This window comes from Somniosus microcephalus, chromosome 19 (genome assembly GCF_052327205.1).
Source record: "Somniosus microcephalus isolate GS21.2 chromosome 19, FLI_Smic_1.0, whole genome shotgun sequence".
Classification (NCBI taxonomy): Eukaryota; Metazoa; Chordata; class Chondrichthyes; order Squaliformes; family Somniosidae; genus Somniosus; species Somniosus microcephalus.
Window position 1 is genome coordinate 73130435 of NC_141005.1, and position 16336 is coordinate 73146770.

The 16336-nt window shown below is 45.7% G+C and overlaps 14 non-coding genes across 14 annotated transcripts; all 14 read right to left on the reverse strand.

The window, feature by feature from the left end:
• Positions 1–440: 440 nt before the first annotated feature.
• On the reverse strand, positions 441–559 carry trnal-caa (transfer RNA leucine (anticodon CAA)). The gene is made up of 2 exons: positions 522–559; positions 441–486 (listed from the first exon to the last, which is right to left on the reverse strand). It is a non-coding gene; the product is annotated as a tRNA-Leu (tRNA).
• A 1041-nt stretch (positions 560–1600) lies between these two features.
• Positions 1601–1719, reverse strand: trnal-caa (transfer RNA leucine (anticodon CAA)). The gene is made up of 2 exons: positions 1682–1719; positions 1601–1646 (listed from the first exon to the last, which is right to left on the reverse strand). It is a non-coding gene; the product is annotated as a tRNA-Leu (tRNA).
• Positions 1720–2760: 1041 nt separating this feature from the next.
• trnal-caa (transfer RNA leucine (anticodon CAA)) lies at positions 2761–2879 on the reverse strand. Its single transcript has 2 exons — positions 2842–2879; positions 2761–2806 (listed from the first exon to the last, which is right to left on the reverse strand). It is a non-coding gene; the product is annotated as a tRNA-Leu (tRNA).
• A 1041-nt stretch (positions 2880–3920) lies between these two features.
• On the reverse strand, positions 3921–4039 carry trnal-caa (transfer RNA leucine (anticodon CAA)). Its single transcript has 2 exons — positions 4002–4039; positions 3921–3966 (listed from the first exon to the last, which is right to left on the reverse strand). It is a non-coding gene; the product is annotated as a tRNA-Leu (tRNA).
• Positions 4040–5080: 1041 nt separating this feature from the next.
• trnal-caa (transfer RNA leucine (anticodon CAA)) lies at positions 5081–5194 on the reverse strand. Its single transcript has 2 exons — positions 5157–5194; positions 5081–5126 (listed from the first exon to the last, which is right to left on the reverse strand). It is a non-coding gene; the product is annotated as a tRNA-Leu (tRNA).
• Positions 5195–6235: 1041 nt separating this feature from the next.
• trnal-caa (transfer RNA leucine (anticodon CAA)) lies at positions 6236–6354 on the reverse strand. Its single transcript has 2 exons — positions 6317–6354; positions 6236–6281 (listed from the first exon to the last, which is right to left on the reverse strand). It is a non-coding gene; the product is annotated as a tRNA-Leu (tRNA).
• Positions 6355–7395: 1041 nt separating this feature from the next.
• Positions 7396–7514, reverse strand: trnal-caa (transfer RNA leucine (anticodon CAA)). Its single transcript has 2 exons — positions 7477–7514; positions 7396–7441 (listed from the first exon to the last, which is right to left on the reverse strand). It is a non-coding gene; the product is annotated as a tRNA-Leu (tRNA).
• Positions 7515–8555: 1041 nt separating this feature from the next.
• trnal-caa (transfer RNA leucine (anticodon CAA)) lies at positions 8556–8674 on the reverse strand. The gene is made up of 2 exons: positions 8637–8674; positions 8556–8601 (listed from the first exon to the last, which is right to left on the reverse strand). It is a non-coding gene; the product is annotated as a tRNA-Leu (tRNA).
• A 1041-nt stretch (positions 8675–9715) lies between these two features.
• Positions 9716–9834, reverse strand: trnal-caa (transfer RNA leucine (anticodon CAA)). The gene is made up of 2 exons: positions 9797–9834; positions 9716–9761 (listed from the first exon to the last, which is right to left on the reverse strand). It is a non-coding gene; the product is annotated as a tRNA-Leu (tRNA).
• Positions 9835–10875: 1041 nt separating this feature from the next.
• Positions 10876–10994, reverse strand: trnal-caa (transfer RNA leucine (anticodon CAA)). The gene is made up of 2 exons: positions 10957–10994; positions 10876–10921 (listed from the first exon to the last, which is right to left on the reverse strand). It is a non-coding gene; the product is annotated as a tRNA-Leu (tRNA).
• Positions 10995–12035: 1041 nt separating this feature from the next.
• On the reverse strand, positions 12036–12154 carry trnal-caa (transfer RNA leucine (anticodon CAA)). Its single transcript has 2 exons — positions 12117–12154; positions 12036–12081 (listed from the first exon to the last, which is right to left on the reverse strand). It is a non-coding gene; the product is annotated as a tRNA-Leu (tRNA).
• A 1041-nt stretch (positions 12155–13195) lies between these two features.
• Positions 13196–13314, reverse strand: trnal-caa (transfer RNA leucine (anticodon CAA)). Its single transcript has 2 exons — positions 13277–13314; positions 13196–13241 (listed from the first exon to the last, which is right to left on the reverse strand). It is a non-coding gene; the product is annotated as a tRNA-Leu (tRNA).
• Positions 13315–14355: 1041 nt separating this feature from the next.
• On the reverse strand, positions 14356–14474 carry trnal-caa (transfer RNA leucine (anticodon CAA)). The gene is made up of 2 exons: positions 14437–14474; positions 14356–14401 (listed from the first exon to the last, which is right to left on the reverse strand). It is a non-coding gene; the product is annotated as a tRNA-Leu (tRNA).
• Positions 14475–15515: 1041 nt separating this feature from the next.
• Positions 15516–15634, reverse strand: trnal-caa (transfer RNA leucine (anticodon CAA)). The gene is made up of 2 exons: positions 15597–15634; positions 15516–15561 (listed from the first exon to the last, which is right to left on the reverse strand). It is a non-coding gene; the product is annotated as a tRNA-Leu (tRNA).
• Between the last annotated feature and the right edge of the window lie 702 nt (positions 15635–16336).

Sequence of the window (16336 nt, forward strand, 5' to 3'; positions counted from 1 at the left end):
TTAATGTGGGAAGTAGCATTGGAAGTAATTCCCTGAGTAACGGAGCAGAATTCAGCAGCCTTTGTGTGGAAGAAGTCTCATTCTTTGACTCTGGTGCCCTTTTCCTGAGAAACACCACTGTTTGCAGTGGGATTGAAAGCCACAGCAGCAGAAAGCAATGTGGAATGCATCAAGGTAGGGTAAAAAGGTAGATTTCTGACTCCCTGATTTTTAGTGTGGGAATTGGTTGAAAAGAGAAGTGTGATTTGAAACCTTATCCCCAAGGACAGTGTTAGGATGTGGTAAGTTTTCTGAGGAAAAGAAGTTGGTCTGTGAGCGTTGCCTTTAGCTTGTTGGCAAACGGCAATACCTTTGAGGTATTAGTGGTGGCCACTTGTAAATTGAAGATGAGTTGAGCAGGCTTTTTGACGCTGGTTGTAATTGTGTGGATCAAAAGGTAATGTCAGAAGTGGGATTCGAACCCACGCCCCTAGAAAGGGACCAGAATTCACCAACCATCGGTAAGGTAAGGATTAACAGTCCTTGAGTCTGGCGCCTTAGACCACTCGGCCATCCTGACACCTGTGCACAAAAGCTCTAGAAAAACGTGCTCCAAATTCTGCACTCTTACTGAGCAGCATCACACTCATTCCTCCTGTGCAAACACACAACAAACACACTCCATTCATTCTTCCTGCATGAATTAACCGGCAGTGCCAGTCATTCAGTTCATCATCCCTGCAATGCAACCAACATTCATACGCACATATTTCTCCCAACAACTCGTATTTTGCAAAATAGCGGCTGACATCCTACAATTCTGCTGGCTCAACTTGACAAAACGCAAGCAGCACAGCTGCCGTTCGAACGTGAGCCATTCAAAATCTAACACTCGTTCCAAACAGGACATTTCAGTCTCTCATTCCCGGGCCTTTACTTTTCTCACAATACATTCATGTGACAAGTGCTATTTGGAGTCCTGCTCCCCAGAAAATTACCTGGATCTCCCAACTTTGTGAGGGGAAACAAGGCACTCTGCAGCTATTGCGCCCTTGGCCATAAGCATTAGTCTGAGCATTGCCACCCGAAAGGCACGGCCTAAAAAAGGCATCAACTCTGGCAACTTTTACGCACTGGTGCCTGAATTGCTTGGCTGTGGTGCCTTTGTTTCTGGCAAAATGTTAATGTGGGAAGTAGCATTGGAAGTAATTCCCTGAGTAACGGAGCAGAATTCAGCAGCCTTTGTGTGGAAGAAGTCTCATTCTTTGACTCTGGTGCCCTTTTCCTGAGAAACACCACTGTTTGCAGTGGGATTGAAAGCCACAGCAGCAGAAAGCAATGTGGAATGCATCAAGGTAGGGTAAAAAGGTAGATTTCTGACTCCCTGATTTTTAGTGTGGGAATTGGTTGAAAAGAGAAGTGTGATTTGAAACCTTATCCCCAAGGACAGTGTTAGGATGTGGTAAGTTTTCTGAGGAAAAGAAGTTGGTCTGTGAGCGTTGCCTTTAGCTTGTTGGCAAACGGCAATACCTTTGAGGTATTAGTGGTGGCCACTTGTAAATTGAAGATGAGTTGAGCAGGCTTTTTGACGCTGGTTGCAATTGTGTGGATCAAAAGGTAATGTCAGAAGTGGGATTCGAACCCACGCCCCTAGAAAGGGACCAGAATTCACCAACCATCGGTAAGGTAAGGATTAACAGTCCTTGAGTCTGGCGCCTTAGACCACTCGGCCATCCTGACACCTGTGCACAAAAGCTCTAGAAAAACGTGCTCCAAATTCTGCACTCTTACTGAGCAGCATCACACTCATTCCTCCTGTGCAAACACACAACAAACACACTCCATTCATTCTTCCTGCATGAATTAACCGGCAGTGCCAGTCATTCAGTTCATCATCCCTGCAATGCAACCAACATTCATACGCACATATTTCTCCCAACAACTCGTATTTTGCAAAATAGCGGCTGACATCCTACAATTCTGCTGGCTCAACTTGACAAAACGCAAGCAGCACAGCTGCCGTTCGAACGTGAGCCATTCAAAATCTAACACTCGTTCCAAACAGGACATTTCAGTCTCTCATTCCCGGGCCTTTACTTTTCTCACAATACATTCATGTGACAAGTGCTATTTGGAGTCCTGCTCCCCAGAAAATTACCTGGATCTCCCAACTTTGTGAGGGGAAACAAGGCACTCTGCAGCTATTGCGCCCTTGGCCATAAGCATTAGTCTGAGCATTGCCACCCGAAAGGCACGGCCTAAAAAAGGCATCAACTCTGGCAACTTTTACGCACTGGTGCCTGAATTGCTTGGCTGTGGTGCCTTTGTTTCTGGCAAAATGTTAATGTGGGAAGTAGCATTGGAAGTAATTCCCTGAGTAACGGAGCAGAATTCAGCAGCCTTTGTGTGGAAGAAGTCTCATTCTTTGACTCTGGTGCCCTTTTCCTGAGAAACACCACTGTTTGCAGTGGGATTGAAAGCCACAGCAGCAGAAAGCAATGTGGAATTCATCAAGGTAGGGTAAAAAGGTAGATTTCTGACTCCCTGATTTTTAGTGTGGGAATTGGTTGAAAAGAGAAGTGTGATTTGAAACCTTATCCCCAAGGACAGTGTTAGGATGTGGTAAGTTTTCTGAGGAAAAGAAGTTGGTCTGTGAGCGTTGCCTTTAGCTTGTTGGCAAACGGCAATACCTTTGAGGTATTAGTGGTGGCCACTTGTAAATTGAAGATGAGTTGAGCAGGCTTTTTGACGCTGGTTGCAATTGTGTGGATCAAAAGGTAATGTCAGAAGTGGGATTCGAACCCACGCCCCTAGAAAGGGACCAGAATTCACCAACCATCGGTAAGGTAAGGATTAACAGTCCTTGAGTCTGGCGCCTTAGACCACTCGGCCATCCTGACACCTGTGCACAAAAGCTCTAGAAAAACGTGCTCCAAATTCTGCACTCTTACTGAGCAGCATCACACTCATTCCTCCTGTGCAAACACACAACAAACACACTCCATTCATTCTTCCTGCATGAATTAACCGGCAGTGCCAGTCATTCAGTTCATCATCCCTGCAATGCAACCAACATTCATACGCACATATTTCTCCCAACAACTCGTATTTTGCAAAATAGCGGCTGACATCCTACAATTCTGCTGGCTCAACTTGACAAAACGCAAGCAGCACAGCTGCCGTTCGAACGTGAGCCATTCAAAATCTAACACTCGTTCCAAACAGGACATTTCAGTCTCTCATTCCCGGGCCTTTACTTTTCTCACAATACATTCATGTGACAAGTGCTATTTGGAGTCCTGCTCCCCAGAAAATTACCTGGATCTCCCAACTTTGTGAGGGGAAACAAGGCACTCTGCAGCTATTGCGCCCTTGGCCATAAGCATTAGTCTGAGCATTGCCACCCGAAAGGCACGGCCTAAAAAAGGCATCAACTCTGGCAACTTTTACGCACTGGTGCCTGAATTGCTTGGCTGTGGTGCCTTTGTTTCTGGCAAAATGTTAATGTGGGAAGTAGCATTGGAAGTAATTCCCTGAGTAACGGAGCAGAATTCAGCAGCCTTTGTGTGGAAGAAGTCTCATTCTTTGACTCTGGTGCCCTTTTCCTGAGAAACACCACTGTTTGCAGTGGGATTGAAAGCCACAGCAGCAGAAAGCAATGTGGAATGCATCAAGGTAGGGTAAAAAGGTAGATTTCTGACTCCCTGATTTTTAGTGTGGGAATTGGTTGAAAAGAGAAGTGTGATTTGAAACCTTATCCCCAAGGACAGTGTTAGGATGTGGTAAGTTTTCTGAGGAAAAGAAGTTGGTCTGTGAGCGTTGCCTTTAGCTTGTTGGCAAACGGCAATACCTTTGAGGTATTAGTGGTGGCCACTTGTAAATTGAAGATGAGTTGAGCAGGCTTTTTGACGCTGGTTGTAATTGTGTGGATCAAAAGGTAATGTCAGAAGTGGGATTCGAACCCACGCCCCTAGAAAGGGACCAGAATTCACCAACCATCGGTAAGGTAAGGATTAACAGTTCTTGAGTCTGGCGCCTTAGACCACTCGGCCATCCTGACACCTGTGCACAAAAGCTCTAGAAAAACGTGCTCCAAATTCTGCACTCTTACTGAGCAGCATCACACTCATTCCTCCTGTGCAAACACACAACAAACACACTCCATTCATTCTTCCTGCATGAATTAACCGGCAGTGCCAGTCATTCAGTTCATCATCCCTGCAATGCAACCAACATTCATACGCACATATTTCTCCCAACAACTCGTATTTTGCAAAATAGCGGCTAACATCCTACAATTCTGCTGGCTCAACTTGACAAAACGCAAGCAGCACAGCTGCCGTTCGAACGTGAGCCATTCAAAATCTAACACTCGTTCCAAACAGGACATTTCAGTCTCTCATTCCCGGGCCTTTACTTTTCTCACAATACATTCATGTGACAAGTGCTATTTGGAGTCCTGCTCCCCAGAAAATTACCTGGATCTCCCAACTTTGTGAGGGGAAACAAGGCACTCTGCAGCTATTGCGCCCTTGGCCATAAGCATTAGTCTGAGCATTGCCACCCGAAAGGCACGGCCTAAAAAAGGCATCAACTCTGGCAACTTTTACGCACTGGTGCCTGAATTGCTTGGCTGTGGTGCCTTTGTTTCTGGCAAAATGTTAATGTGGGAAGTAGCATTGGAAGTAATTCCCTGAGTAACGGAGCAGAATTCAGCAGCCTTTGTGTGGAAGAAGTCTCATTCTTTGACTCTGGTGCCCTTTTCCTGAGAAACACCACTGTTTGCAGTGGGATTGAAAGCCACAGCAGCAGAAAGCAATGTGGAATGCATCAAGGTAGGGTAAAAAGGTAGATTTCTGACTCCCTGATTTTTAGTGTGGGAATTGGTTGAAAAGAGAAGTGTGATTTGAAACCTTATCCCCAAGGACAGTGTTAGGATGTGGTAAGTTTTCTGAGGAAAAGAAGTTGGTCTGTGAGCGTTGCCTTTAGCTTGTTGGCAAACGGCAATACCTTTGAGGTATTAGTGGTGGCCACTTGTAAATTGAAGATGAGTTGAGCAGGCTTTTTGACGCTGGTTGTAATTGTGTGGATCAAAAGGTAATGTCAGAAGTGGGATTCGAACCCACGCCCCTAGAAAGGGACCAGAATTCACCAACCATCGGTAAGGATTAACAGTCCTTGAGTCTGGCGCCTTAGACCACTCGGCCATCCTGACACCTGTGTACAAAAGCACTAGAAAAACGTGCTCCAAATTCTGCACTCTTACTGAGCAGCATCACACTCATTCCTCCTGTGCAAACACACAACAAACACACTCCATTCATTCTTCCTGCATGAATTAACCGGCAGTGCCAGTCATTCAGTTCATCATCCCTGCAATGCAACCAACATTCATACGCTCATATTTCTCCCAACAACTCGTATTTTGCAAAATAGCGGCTAACATCCTACAATTCTGCTGGCTCAACTTGACAAAACGCAAGCAGCACAGCTGCCGTTCGAACGTGAGCCATTCAAAATCTAACACTCGTTCCAAACAGGACATTTCAGTCTCTCATTCCCGGGCCTTTACTTTTCTCACAATACATTCATGTGACAAGTGCTATTTGGAGTCCTGCTCCCCAGAAAATTACCTGGATCTCCCAACTTTGTGAGGGGAAACAAGGCACTCTGCAGCTATTGCGCCCTTGGCCATAAGCATTAGTCTGAGCATTGCCACCCGAAAGGCACGGCCTAAGAAAGGCATCAACTCTGGCAACTTTTACGCACTGGTGCCTGAATTGCTTGGCTGTGGTGCCTTTGTTTCTGGCAAAATGTTAATGTGGGAAGTAGCATTGGAAGTAATTCCCTGAGTAACGGAGCAGAATTCAGCAGCCTTTGTGTGGAAGAAGTCTCATTCTTTGACTCTGGTGCCCTTTTCCTGAGAAACACCACTGTTTGCAGTGGGATTGAAAGCCACAGCAGCAGAAAGCAATGTGGAATGCATCAAGGTAGGGTAAAAAGGTAGATTTCTGACTCCCTGATTTTTAGTGTGGGAATTGGTTGAAAAGAGAAGTGTGATTTGAAACCTTATCCCCAAGGACAGTGTTAGGATGTGGTAAGTTTTCTGAGGAAAAGAAGTTGGTCTGTGAGCGTTGCCTTTAGCTTGTTGGCAAACGGCAATACCTTTGAGGTATTAGTGGTGGCCACTTGTAAATTGAAGATGAGTTGAGCAGGCTTTTTGACGCTGGTTGTAATTGTGTGGATCAAAAGGTAATGTCAGAAGTGGGATTCGAACCCACGCCCCTAGAAAGGGACCAGAATTCACCAACCATCGGTAAGGTAAGGATTAACAGTCCTTGAGTCTGGCGCCTTAGACCACTCGGCCATCCTGACACCTGTGCACAAAAGCTCTAGAAAAACGTGCTCCAAATTCTGCACTCTTACTGAGCAGCATCACACTCATTCCTCCTGTGCAAACACACAACAAACACACTCCATTCATTCTTCCTGCATGAATTAACCGGCAGTGCCAGTCATTCAGTTCATCATCCCTGCAATGCAACCAACATTCATACGCACATATTTCTCCCAACAACTCGTATTTTGCAAAATAGCGGCTGACATCCTACAATTCTGCTGGCTCAACTTGACAAAACGCAAGCAGCACAGCTGCCGTTCGAACGTGAGCCATTCAAAATCTAACACTCGTTCCAAACAGGACATTTCAGTCTCTCATTCCCGGGCCTTTACTTTTCTCACAATACATTCATGTGACAAGTGCTATTTGGAGTCCTGCTCCCCAGAAAATTACCTGGATCTCCCAACTTTGTGAGGGGAAACAAGGCACTCTGCAGCTATTGCGCCCTTGGCCATAAGCATTAGTCTGAGCATTGCCACCCGAAAGGCACGGCCTAAAAAAGGCATCAACTCTGGCAACTTTTACGCACTGGTGCCTGAATTGCTTGGCTGTGGTGCCTTTGTTTCTGGCAAAATGTTAATGTGGGAAGTAGCATTGGAAGTAATTCCCTGAGTAACGGAGCAGAATTCAGCAGCCTTTGTGTGGAAGAAGTCTCATTCTTTGACTCTGGTGCCCTTTTCCTGAGAAACACCACTGTTTGCAGTGGGATTGAAAGCCACAGCAGCAGAAAGCAATGTGGAATGCATCAAGGTAGGGTAAAAAGGTAGATTTCTGACTCCCTGATTTTTAGTGTGGGAATTGGTTGAAAAGAGAAGTGTGATTTGAAACCTTATCCCCAAGGACAGTGTTAGGATGTGGTAAGTTTTCTGAGGAAAAGAAGTTGGTCTGTGAGCGTTGCCTTTAGCTTGTTGGCAAACGGCAATACCTTTGAGGTATTAGTGGTGGCCACTTGTAAATTGAAGATGAGTTGAGCAGGCTTTTTGACGCTGGTTGTAATTGTGTGGATCAAAAGGTAATGTCAGAAGTGGGATTCGAACCCACGCCCCTAGAAAGGGACCAGAATTCACCAACCATCGGTAAGGTAAGGATTAACAGTCCTTGAGTCTGGCGCCTTAGACCACTCGGCCATCCTGACACCTGTGCACAAAAGCTCTAGAAAAACGTGCTCCAAATTCTGCACTCTTACTGAGCAGCATCACACTCATTCCTCCTGTGCAAACACACAACAAACACACTCCATTCATTCTTCCTGCATGAATTAACCGGCAGTGCCAGTCATTCAGTTCATCATCCCTGCAATGCAACCAACATTCATACGCACATATTTCTCCCAACAACTCGTATTTTGCAAAATAGCGGCTGACATCCTACAATTCTGCTGGCTCAACTTGACAAAACGCAAGCAGCACAGCTGCCGTTCGAACGTGAGCCATTCAAAATCTAACACTCGTTCCAAACAGGACATTTCAGTCTCTCATTCCCGGGCCTTTACTTTTCTCACAATACATTCATGTGACAAGTGCTATTTGGAGTCCTGCTCCCCAGAAAATTACCTGGATCTCCCAACTTTGTGAGGGGAAACAAGGCACTCTGCAGCTATTGCGCCCTTGGCCATAAGCATTAGTCTGAGCATTGCCACCCGAAAGGCACGGCCTAAAAAAGGCATCAACTCTGGCAACTTTTACGCACTGGTGCCTGAATTGCTTGGCTGTGGTGCCTTTGTTTCTGGCAAAATGTTAATGTGGGAAGTAGCATTGGAAGTAATTCCCTGAGTAACGGAGCAGAATTCAGCAGCCTTTGTGTGGAAGAAGTCTCATTCTTTGACTCTGGTGCCCTTTTCCTGAGAAACACCACTGTTTGCAGTGGGATTGAAAGCCACAGCAGCAGAAAGCAATGTGGAATGCATCAAGGTAGGGTAAAAAGGTAGATTTCTGACTCCCTGATTTTTAGTGTGGGAATTGGTTGAAAAGAGAAGTGTGATTTGAAACCTTATCCCCAAGGACAGTGTTAGGATGTGGTAAGTTTTCTGAGGAAAAGAAGTTGGTCTGTGAGCGTTGCCTTTAGCTTGTTGGCAAACGGCAATACCTTTGAGGTATTAGTGGTGGCCACTTGTAAATTGAAGATGAGTTGAGCAGGCTTTTTGACGCTGGTTGTAATTGTGTGGATCAAAAGGTAATGTCAGAAGTGGGATTCGAACCCACGCCCCTAGAAAGGGACCAGAATTCACCAACCATCGGTAAGGTAAGGATTAACAGTCCTTGAGTCTGGCGCCTTAGACCACTCGGCCATCCTGACACCTGTGCACAAAAGCTCTAGAAAAACGTGCTCCAAATTCTGCACTCTTACTGAGCAGCATCACACTCATTCCTCCTGTGCAAACACACAACAAACACACTCCATTCATTCTTCCTGCATGAATTAACCGGCAGTGCCAGTCATTCAGTTCATCATCCCTGCAATGCAACCAACATTCATACGCACATATTTCTCCCAACAACTCGTATTTTGCAAAATAGCGGCTGACATCCTACAATTCTGCTGGCTCAACTTGACAAAACGCAAGCAGCACAGCTGCCGTTCGAACGTGAGCCATTCAAAATCTAACACTCGTTCCAAACAGGACATTTCAGTCTCTCATTCCCGGGCCTTTACTTTTCTCACAATACATTCATGTGACAAGTGCTATTTGGAGTCCTGCTCCCCAGAAAATTACCTGGATCTCCCAACTTTGTGAGGGGAAACAAGGCACTCTGCAGCTATTGCGCCCTTGGCCATAAGCATTAGTCTGAGCATTGCCACCCGAAAGGCACGGCCTAAAAAAGGCATCAACTCTGGCAACTTTTACGCACTGGTGCCTGAATTGCTTGGCTGTGGTGCCTTTGTTTCTGGCAAAATGTTAATGTGGGAAGTAGCATTGGAAGTAATTCCCTGAGTAACGGAGCAGAATTCAGCAGCCTTTGTGTGGAAGAAGTCTCATTCTTTGACTCTGGTGCCCTTTTCCTGAGAAACACCACTGTTTGCAGTGGGATTGAAAGCCACAGCAGCAGAAAGCAATGTGGAATGCATCAAGGTAGGGTAAAAAGGTAGATTTCTGACTCCCTGATTTTTAGTGTGGGAATTGGTTGAAAAGAGAAGTGTGATTTGAAACCTTATCCCCAAGGACAGTGTTAGGATGTGGTAAGTTTTCTGAGGAAAAGAAGTTGGTCTGTGAGCGTTGCCTTTAGCTTGTTGGCAAACGGCAATACCTTTGAGGTATTAGTGGTGGCCACTTGTAAATTGAAGATGAGTTGAGCAGGCTTTTTGACGCTGGTTGTAATTGTGTGGATCAAAAGGTAATGTCAGAAGTGGGATTCGAACCCACGCCCCTAGAAAGGGACCAGAATTCACCAACCATCGGTAAGGTAAGGATTAACAGTCCTTGAGTCTGGCGCCTTAGACCACTCGGCCATCCTGACACCTGTGCACAAAAGCTCTAGAAAAACGTGCTCCAAATTCTGCACTCTTACTGAGCAGCATCACACTCATTCCTCCTGTGCAAACACACAACAAACACACTCCATTCATTCTTCCTGCATGAATTAACCGGCAGTGCCAGTCATTCAGTTCATCATCCCTGCAATGCAACCAACATTCATACGCACATATTTCTCCCAACAACTCGTATTTTGCAAAATAGCGGCTGACATCCTACAATTCTGCTGGCTCAACTTGACAAAACGCAAGCAGCACAGCTGCCGTTCGAACGTGAGCCATTCAAAATCTAACACTCGTTCCAAACAGGACATTTCAGTCTCTCATTCCCGGGCCTTTACTTTTCTCACAATACATTCATGTGACAAGTGCTATTTGGAGTCCTGCTCCCCAGAAAATTACCTGGATCTCCCAACTTTGTGAGGGGAAACAAGGCACTCTGCAGCTATTGCGCCCTTGGCCATAAGCATTAGTCTGAGCATTGCCACCCGAAAGGCACGGCCTAAAAAAGGCATCAACTCTGGCAACTTTTACGCACTGGTGCCTGAATTGCTTGGCTGTGGTGCCTTTGTTTCTGGCAAAATGTTAATGTGGGAAGTAGCATTGGAAGTAATTCCCTGAGTAACGGAGCAGAATTCAGCAGCCTTTGTGTGGAAGAAGTCTCATTCTTTGACTCTGGTGCCCTTTTCCTGAGAAACACCACTGTTTGCAGTGGGATTGAAAGCCACAGCAGCAGAAAGCAATGTGGAATGCATCAAGGTAGGGTAAAAAGGTAGATTTCTGACTCCCTGATTTTTAGTGTGGGAATTGGTTGAAAAGAGAAGTGTGATTTGAAACCTTATCCCCAAGGACAGTGTTAGGATGTGGTAAGTTTTCTGAGGAAAAGAAGTTGGTCTGTGAGCGTTGCCTTTAGCTTGTTGGCAAACGGCAATACCTTTGAGGTATTAGTGGTGGCCACTTGTAAATTGAAGATGAGTTGAGCAGGCTTTTTGACGCTGGTTGTAATTGTGTGGATCAAAAGGTAATGTCAGAAGTGGGATTCGAACCCACGCCCCTAGAAAGGGACCAGAATTCACCAACCATCGGTAAGGTAAGGATTAACAGTCCTTGAGTCTGGCGCCTTAGACCACTCGGCCATCCTGACACCTGTGCACAAAAGCTGTTGAAAAACGTGCTCCAAATTCTGCACTCTTACTGAGCAGCATCACACTCATTCCTCCTGTGCAAACACACAACAAACACACTCCATTCATTCTTCCTGCATGAATTAACCGGCAGTGCCAGTCATTCAGTTCATCATCCCTGCAATGCAACCAACATTCATACGCACATATTTCTCCCAACAACTCGTATTTTGCAAAATAGCGGCTGACATCCTACAATTCTGCTGGCTCAACTTGACAAAACGCAAGCAGCACAGCTGCCGTTCGAACGTGAGCCATTCAAAATCTAACACTCGTTCCAAACAGGACATTTCAGTCTCTCATTCCCGGGCCTTTACTTTTCTCACAATACATTCATGTGACAAGTGCTATTTGGAGTCCTGCTCCCCAGAAAATTACCTGGATCTCCCAACTTTGTGAGGGGAAACAAGGCACTCTGCAGCTATTGCGCCCTTGGCCATAAGCATTAGTCTGAGCATTGCCACCCGAAAGGCACGGCCTAAAAAAGGCATCAACTCTGGCAACTTTTACGCACTGGTGCCTGAATTGCTTGGCTGTGGTGCCTTTGTTTCTGGCAAAATGTTAATGTGGGAAGTAGCATTGGAAGTAATTCCCTGAGTAACGGAGCAGAATTCAGCAGCCTTTGTGTGGAAGAAGTCTCATTCTTTGACTCTGGTGCCCTTTTCCTGAGAAACACCACTGTTTGCAGTGGGATTGAAAGCCACAGCAGCAGAAAGCAATGTGGAATGCATCAAGGTAGGGTAAAAAGGTAGATTTCTGACTCCCTGATTTTTAGTGTGGGAATTGGTTGAAAAGAGAAGTGTGATTTGAAACCTTATCCCCAAGGACAGTGTTAGGATGTGGTAAGTTTTCTGAGGAAAAGAAGTTGGTCTGTGAGCGTTGCCTTTAGCTTGTTGGCAAACGGCAATACCTTTGAGGTATTAGTGGTGGCCACTTGTAAATTGAAGATGAGTTGAGCAGGCTTTTTGACGCTGGTTGTAATTGTGTGGATCAAAAGGTAATGTCAGAAATGGGATTTGAACCCACGCCCCTAGAAAGGGACCAGAATTCACCAACCATCGGTAAGGTAAGGATTAACAGTCCTTGAGTCTGGCGCCTTAGACCACTCGGCCATCCTGACACCTGTGCACAAAAGCTCTTGAAAAACGTGCTCCAAATTCTGCACTCTTACTGAGCAGCATCACACTCATTCCTCCTGTGCAAACACACAACAAACACACTCCATTCATTCTTCCTGCATGAATTAACCGGCAGTGCCAGTCATTCAGTTCATCATCCCTGCAATGCAACCAACATTCATACGCACATATTTCTCCCAACAACTCGTATTTTGCAAAATAGCGGCTGACATCCTACAATTCTGCTGGCTCAACTTGACAAAACGCAAGCAGCACAGCTGCCGTTCGAACGTGAGCCATTCAAAATCTAACACTCGTTCCAAACAGGACATTTCAGTCTCTCATTCCCGGGCCTTTACTTTTCTCACAATACATTCATGTGACAAGTGCTATTTGGAGTCCTGCTCCCCAGAAAATTACCTGGATCTCCCAACTTTGTGAGGGGAAACAAGGCACTCTGCAGCTATTGCGCCCTTGGCCATAAGCATTAGTCTGAGCATTGCCACCCGAAAGGCACGGCCTAAAAAAGGCATCAACTCTGGCAACTTTTACGCACTGGTGCCTGAATTGCTTGGCTGTGGTGCCTTTGTTTCTGGCAAAATGTTAATGTGGGAAGTAGCATTGGAAGTAATTCCCTGAGTAACGGAGCAGAATTCAGCAGCCTTTGTGTGGAAGAAGTCTCATTCTTTGACTCTGGTGCCCTTTTCCTGAGAAACACCACTGTTTGCAGTGGGATTGAAAGCCACAGCAGCAGAAAGCAATGTGGAATGCATCAAGGTAGGGTAAAAAGGTAGATTTCTGACTCCCTGATTTTTAGTGTGGGAATTGGTTGAAAAGAGAAGTGTGATTTGAAACCTTATCCCCAAGGACAGTGTTAGGATGTGGTAAGTTTTCTGAGGAAAAGAAGTTGGTCTGTGAGCGTTGCCTTTAGCTTGTTGGCAAACGGCAATACCTTTGAGGTATTAGTGGTGGCCACTTGTAAATTGAAGATGAGTTGAGCAGGCTTTTTGACGCTGGTTGTAATTGTGTGGATCAAAAGGTAATGTCAGAAGTGGGATTCGAACCCACGCCCCTAGAAAGGGACCAGAATTCACCAACCATCGGTAAGGTAAGGATTAACAGTCCTTGAGTCTGGCGCCTTAGACCACTCGGCCATCCTGACACCTGTGCACAAAAGCTCTTGAAAAACGTGCTCCAAATTCTGCACTCTTACTGAGCAGCATCACACTCATTCCTCCTGTGCAAACACACAACAAACACACTCCATTCATTCTTCCTGCATGAATTAACCGGCAGTGCCAGTCATTCAGTTCATCATCCCTGCAATGCAACCAACATTCATACGCACATATTTCTCCCAACAACTCGTATTTTGCAAAATAGCGGCTGACATCCTACAATTCTGCTGGCTCAACTTGACAAAACGCAAGCAGCACAGCTGCCGTTCGAACGTGAGCCATTCAAAATCTAACACTCGTTCCAAACAGGACATTTCAGTCTCTCATTCCCGGGCCTTTACTTTTCTCACAATACATTCATGTGACAAGTGCTATTTGGAGTCCTGCTCCCCAGAAAATTACCTGGATCTCCCAACTTTGTGAGGGGAAACAAGGCACTCTGCAGCTATTGCGCCCTTGGCCATAAGCATTAGTCTGAGCATTGCCACCCGAAAGGCACGGCCTAAAAAAGGCATCAACTCTGGCAACTTTTACGCACTGGTGCCTGAATTGCTTGGCTGTGGTGCCTTTGTTTCTGGCAAAATGTTAATGTGGGAAGTAGCATTGGAAGTAATTCCCTGAGTAACGGAGCAGAATTCAGCAGCCTTTGTGTGGAAGAAGTCTCATTCTTTGACTCTGGTGCCCTTTTCCTGAGAAACACCACTGTTTGCAGTGGGATTGAAAGCCACAGCAGCAGAAAGCAATGTGGAATGCATCAAGGTAGGGTAAAAAGGTAGATTTCTGACTCCCTGATTTTTAGTGTGGGAATTGGTTGAAAAGAGAAGTGTGATTTGAAACCTTATCCCCAAGGACAGTGTTAGGATGTGGTAAGTTTTCTGAGGAAAAGAAGTTGGTCTGTGAGCGTTGCCTTTAGCTTGTTGGCAAACGGCAATACCTTTGAGGTATTAGTGGTGGCCACTTGTAAATTGAAGATGAGTTGAGCAGGCTTTTTGACGCTGGTTGTAATTGTGTGGATCAAAAGGTAATGTCAGAAATGGGATTTGAACCCACGCCCCTAGAAAGGGACCAGAATTCACCAACCATCGGTAAGGTAAGGATTAACAGTCCTTGAGTCTGGCGCCTTAGACCACTCGGCCATCCTGACACCTGTGCACAAAAGCTCTTGAAAAACGTGCTCCAAATTCTGCACTCTTACTGAGCAGCATCACACTCATTCCTCCTGTGCAAACACACAACAAACACACTCCATTCATTCTTCCTGCATGAATTAACCGGCAGTGCCAGTCATTCAGTTCATCATCCCTGCAATGCAACCAACATTCATACGCACATATTTCTCCCAACAACTCGTATTTTGCAAAATAGCGGCTGACATCCTACAATTCTGCTGGCTCAACTTGACAAAACGCAAGCAGCACAGCTGCCGTTCGAACGTGAGCCATTCAAAATCTAACACTCGTTCCAAACAGGACATTTCAGTCTCTCATTCCCGGGCCTTTACTTTTCTCACAATACATTCATGTGACAAGTGCTATTTGGAGTCCTGCTCCCCAGAAAATTACCTGGATCTCCCAACTTTGTGAGGGGAAACAAGGCACTCTGCAGCTATTGCGCCCTTGGCCATAAGCATTAGTCTGAGCATTGCCACCCGAAAGGCACGGCCTAAAAAAGGCATCAACTCTGGCAACTTTTACGCACTGGTGCCTGAATTGCTTGGCTGTGGTGCCTTTGTTTCTGGCAAAATGTTAATGTGGGAAGTAGCATTGGAAGTAATTCCCTGAGTAACGGAGCAGAATTCAGCAGCCTTTGTGTGGAAGAAGTCTCATTCTTTGACTCTGGTGCCCTTTTCCTGAGAAACACCACTGTTTGCAGTGGGATTGAAAGCCACAGCAGCAGAAAGCAATGTGGAATGCATCAAGGTAGGGTAAAAAGGTAGATTTCTCACTCCCTGATTTTTAGTGTGGGAATTGGTTGAAAAGAGAAGTGTGATTTGAAACCTTATCCCCAAGGACAGTGTTAGGATGTGGTAAGTTTTCTGAGGAAAAGAAGTTGGTCTGTGAGCGTTGCCTTTAGCTTGTTGGCAAACGGCAATACCTTTGAGGTATTAGTGGTGGCCACTTGTAAATTGAAGATGAGTTGAGCAGGCTTTTTGACGCTGGTTGTAATTGTGTGGATCAAAAGGTAATGTCAGAAGTGGGATTCGAACCCACGCCCCTAGAAAGGGACCAGAATTCACCAACCATCGGTAAGGTAAGGATTAACAGTCCTTGAGTCTGGCGCCTTAGACCACTCGGCCATCCTGACACCTGTGCACAAAAGCTCTAGAAAAACGTGCTCCAAATTCTGCACTCTTACTGAGCAGCATCACACTCATTCCTCCTGTGCAAACACACAACAAACACACTCCATTCATTCTTCCTGCATGAATTAACCGGCAGTGCCAGTCATTCAGTTCATCATCCCTGCAATGCAACCAACATTCATACGCACATATTTCTCCCAACAACTCGTATTTTGCAAAATAGCGGCTGACATCCTACAATTCTGCTGGCTCAACTTGACAAAACGCAAGCAGCACAGCTGCCGTTCGAACGTGAGCCATTCAAAATCTAACACTCGTTCCAAACAGGACATTTCAGTCTCTCATTCCCGGGCCTTTACTTTTCTCACAATACATTCATGTGACAAGTGCTATTTGGAGTCCTGCTCCCCAGAAAATTACCTGGATCTCCCAACTTTGTGAGGGGAAACAAGGCACTCTGCAGCTATTGCGCCCTTGGCCATAAGCATTAGTCTGAGCATTGCCACCCGAAAGGCACGGCCTAAAAAAGGCATCAACTCTGGCAACTTTTACGCACTGGTGCCTGAATTGCTTGGCTGTGGTGCCTTTGTTTCTGGCAAAATGTTAATGTGGGAAGTAGCATTGGAAGTAATTCCCTGAGTAACGGAGCAGAATTCAGCAGCCTTTGTGTGGAAGAAGTCTCATTCTTTGACTCTGGTGCCCTT